This window comes from Octopus bimaculoides, chromosome 17, assembly GCF_001194135.2.
Source record: "Octopus bimaculoides isolate UCB-OBI-ISO-001 chromosome 17, ASM119413v2, whole genome shotgun sequence".
Lineage (NCBI taxonomy): Eukaryota > Metazoa > Mollusca > Cephalopoda > Octopoda > Octopodidae > Octopus > Octopus bimaculoides.
Genome location: NC_068997.1, coordinates 38,841,138 through 38,846,178, shown reverse-complemented (window position 1 = coordinate 38,846,178; position 5,041 = coordinate 38,841,138). Strand labels below are relative to the sequence as shown.

At 35.4% G+C, this 5,041-nt stretch overlaps 1 protein-coding gene across 1 annotated transcript in view; it reads right to left on the bottom strand.

Moving 5' to 3' along the window:
• LOC106884432 (26S proteasome non-ATPase regulatory subunit 3) overlaps nucleotides 1-5,041 on the bottom strand; it is a 168,365-nt gene that overhangs the window by 764 nt on the left and 162,560 nt on the right. The gene's annotated exons all lie outside the window — the stretch shown is intronic.

The window sequence follows — 5,041 nt, the reverse complement described above, 5'->3', positions numbered from 1 at the left end:
TGATTTAATTAGAGAAAGAGAACTCATACTTGGGGAGTGATATTTCAGTGTCATCTATATACACCAGCATGGAATTTACAGAAAGATTTATCAATTCTGAACAGGAGTGGAGTGTTTAAGTATTCAATCAGTGCATCAATAATTTTGTTAGTAAAAGATAAGGATTAAAGAGAGAAAAACACTTTTATTAACTGATATATTTTAAATGTTGTTTCTCTGCATACCGGTGAGTTTATGAGGAGAGCATAACTATTGTAATTAGAATAAATAACATTAATTTATTAGTGATGTGGGCATTTGAATGGAGAAAATGAAATCATATCTCTGAATGTTCTCTATAATGGGAGTTGTGTAGCTTCCAAATTACAGAGACTACTGGAGCACAAAGTCAGTTCTGAGACAGGAAATCAATGCCTAGGAATCAATATCTTGTAAGTATATGTGAAAACGTGTAATCAACTTGGCTGTATTCAACCTATCTTGGCTGGAGAAAATGACATGACAACAGATAAAAATCAACAACAGCAATTGAAACCCACATTCACAAGCTACACCAATAACCATTTCTTCCTATGACTAAATTTCATTGATTCACGCAGTAGCTATATTTTTGTGATTTTTATACTGGACTAACTGCATTTCATCAAAATTTCTAGTTTTTAACAAGATTAGAAGAGCTATATAGAGAAAGCAATACAGGAATGTAAGAGTTAACCATGAGTTTTGTTGGTCCTAGTAAATTTTAGGCTCAACAACAAGAATTAGGGCATGTCCACAAGAGGAAGATGACATCATCAGTTCTTCACCTTATCAGGTTTAGTTTCTTACACCAAATCATACTTGTAACTTGAAAAAGTTTTGCTTCAGACTCATAATCAGAGAATTGTTTGCTAAAATAATATGAATGGAATTTCTAATAACGGGTAAATTGCAACCTCTATAAAATATATTCAAGATTGCTTACAGCTGTTCACAAAATAATAAACAAACACAAGAAAAAAATTACAAATTCCTTTGGTTAAATATTCAGTTGCAGTATATCCTTTTGTTTGCTTGTGTTTTTTTTTATTTTATTTTTCTCTTAAACTCAAAAAATATATAAAATAAACAACTGAATAAAGTTTTGAAAGATATTAATAGGAAGATGAAGATGATAAATACTTACTAAATAAACTTCAACAAAATGAACAAGTAAATAAAAGTAAATATTTCTTAAAACTTTCATTAATGGTATTTACCACCGCATAGAAACAGTGAGTTTCTGGTAAAATCCTTTTATTTAACAATCATGTCTTAATTTTGGTTGTTTTCTCCATAATCTATTTCTTACGCTTTTATAATTTTTCATACCCATCTAAAATAAGATAACCACAACTAAAATGTTTATCAAGTTTTCTTAGAGTAGAAAGGATTTTGTTTTATTTTTCACTAATTTTTATCTTTGGCAATTTTGATCCATTTATCTAAATTACTCAATGTTTTGCTGTGCTTTGAACAAATTTTTTCCAACCAAGCAAATGTAGAAAATAAAATCACTTATGTTTTGATGAGGGGAATCTCTCTCTCTCTCTCTCTCAAGATTAATTTGAACAAAATATAATTCTTTGATAAATATGTCATTAGTTAAATGATAGAAACATTTTTTATTAGCTGATTGAAGACCAATTGTTTGCAATGAATAAAATAATTCTTATACATATAACTCTAAACAATATAGAGTTCTATAAGAATTAAAATACAGTTGTTTTATCTTTATTCTATCTGTAGTATGTTAACTGTTCAAAGAATGCAACTCAAGGATTGTTTCTGTTTGTGCTAATGAAATTCAGGTGGAACAGGCAGTCAGTTCAATTTTTTTATCCAAAAAGCAACTTAATGAACACAAACTTATGAACACAAACCTAGAGAAGAATGTGAGACCAAGCTGAATTGAGGGAGGCTAAAAGAAAAACCCAAAATAGAGGGCAAAAATTAGAGAAACTATAAATGTTGTTTAGGAAGCCAGCTTTCAACCAATGCCAAAGAAGACTGACCAAGAAAAGTAAACTTATTGAAGAAACAGTTTATTGCAATGTAATCAACCAGTTGTAAAACTAGAGAAGATGTCTTGAGAGAGTCTAGACAAAACTGTAACCTTTTATGCTTTTTATTTACTTTTGTCATAAGACAGTTACCATGTTGAAGAACTGCTTTAAAGGGTCTTCAGTCAATCATGTCAACCCCAATACTTATTTCTAAATCCTTATTTTAGAAGTATTTGTTTATCACAATGCTAACTTAAGGTACATAAACACAGATACTGGTTTTCATACAGTGCCTAACATATAAAGGCAGAGACACACACACACACACACAGCACCTTCCACAGAGTTTCTGTTTACCAATTTCATTGACAAAGCATCAATAAGCCTTAGACTATAGTAGAAAAGTGCCACACAATAGAACTGAATCAGAGACCATGTGGTTGTGAAACAAACTTAACCACATAACCATGTCAGCACCTATTGTTTGCTTTTTATAATATATAAACAGCGACTCATTTAAAGAGTGCTGTTCAGAGGGGTGCTGAAAAGTTCCTGGCTCTGGGTAAAAGAAAATACAGGCGGATCAGTTAGTTATGATTTTTTTCAACATATGCCCTTTTTTGCAGTGGTCAAGCACTTAGCTCAAGCACTTTTTGTAGCAGTCCTTCAGTTTTTCTAAGCTCTGTAAAAGAACTCGGAAGGTTGGGCCTCCAGCCAGACCTTACGCAATGCTTTTAAAGCCAGGAGCTTTTCAGCAACCCACCACCACCACACATCAAATAATGTAGCTGCCACTTATATATAGATACTACAGTAACCTCTGCCCATCAGAACTTACAAACTGTACCATCTTAGCTCAAGTCTGTATCAATTTGCAATGGCTATGAGCACTTCATACTTCCCATCTGACTCAATAAAGATAAATAGCTTCACAAGTGTTCCAATTGTGACAAAAGAGATTATGAAATATTTTAAATTCCAAAACAATGTGCTGAGATAAATATGGTTTCAAACACACAAATTAGATGAGAACCTAAGGTGACATTCATCAGAAGGGCTGCTGTGAAAAATATGGCAACAGCTTTCTGCTGCTGAAGGTCAGGAAATTTCACATCCATTTTATGAGAGCAGTGACAAAAAAAAAGAAAAGAAAAAGAAAAAAAAACCTTGTGAAAGAGGTTCACAGGGGAATTCATTGAGAGTTATGTCCCTTGCACACATTTCAGGATGCCTTCACGGTGTAATGGGTAACTATCTGTAAAATCAGTCTTCAGCTTAGTGATGAGATTATGTGTGTACGAGAGGGACAGTAGGATGGCAGTAGGTGAGTATCCAACCTAAAAATTATGTATGGATATATATATATATATAGATGTATGTTTGTATTAATAAGTTGGAAACTTGGCTGTGATAAACATTGTTCAGAACTGAGATGTGATGGCGGAAGCTCAAACATTAACTAATTTTTTGATGCAGTCTGCTGTTGTTGTTGGCACTCTGTCGCTTACGACGTCGAGGGTTCCAGTTGATCCGATCAACGGAACAGCCTGCTCGTGAAATTAACGTGCAAGTGGCTGAGCACCCCACAGACACGTGTACCCTTAACGTAGTTCTCGGGGATGTTCAGTGTGACACAGTGTGACAAGGCTGACCCTTTGAATTACAGGCACAACAGAAACAGGAAGTAAGAGTGAGAGAAAGTTGTAGTGAAAGTGTACAGCAGGGTTCGCCACCATCCCCTGCCGGAGTCTCGTGGAGCTTTAGGTGTTTTCGCTCGATCCTATGACCGCGAGTCCGCTGCCCTAACCACTGGGCCATTGCGCCTCCATGCAGTCTGCTAGTATCCAATAAAATGTAGGCATAATCAGTAAGCTGTGCTTTTGCAGTTTAGGTAGGTATTTTGATGAAGAGAATTCTTTATTATAGTTCTTTTCTTTATCAGGCATAGTCTGCACTTCCTGCTGTCGAAGTAAGGCTTACACCTCTCCAGCACTTTATAGTTGACACTGTAATTCGTGGGATTTTTCTTCAACAACCACACCTGCTCAACTAGGGCTGTGAGATTTCGCCTCTCCTGGATATTAAAAGGTCTTATGGTAGTTAAACCTGATCCTTTAACATCACTTCCTTTGCCTCATAAACAATGGTCTCTGTGTAGCATTGGCCATTTAGTGAACATGAAGTGTTACTTCTACATGAATATCCAGCCTCTATCTCAGATATGTACCTACCTATTATTTTCTTTAAACTAGGTACACAGCTAAAAAATACTTTTAAGATACGTCTATTAAATATTTTCCAGAACTTATCCACTAACCTAAGAAACATCTTATCTACACAGGATTTTACATTTAGCGAAAAGTTGGGTGTGAACCACAACATTTCCTGGTGGCATTTTCTTTTTGTGGGGTTAGGGTGGGAATTATTGCTCTCCTTGATTTTATAGAACATAATTGTACCATAAACAGCAAGTGATGCATTGAAACACTAAAAAAGCTTAGAGAAGCCATTGGGCGGAAGAGATTCAATAAGAACCTGAAAACATTCTACATACACCAGGATAACGCATGACCACATACACATCATTGGCAACACATCAGGCAATTAGTAAATTGGGCTGGTCAGTGGTCCCCTACTTATCATGTAGCCTAGATCGAGTGCCTGGCAACAGTTTGGTTCAATGAAGGAGGGTTTTTGGTGACAATGGTTTGATGACACAAATGAGGTGAAAATGGCTGCAAAGTAATGGGTACAACAGTGCACACAAGTATTTTTCCAAAAGGGATTTAAGAGCTGGGTTCACTGATGATGCAAATGCATCACTTGTGATGAAGGCTATGTTTGAGTAGTGCCTTTGTATAGAGGAAGAGTTACTCTACCAACTTAATGCAGTTTGAATGACTATTACCAGTTAATAGAAAAATCAAGCCCACTTTTGCATTATCTTCTGTATTACCCAGCCCTGCATATGAGAGAGAGAGAGAGAGAGAGAGAGAGAGAGAGAGAGAGAGAGAGAG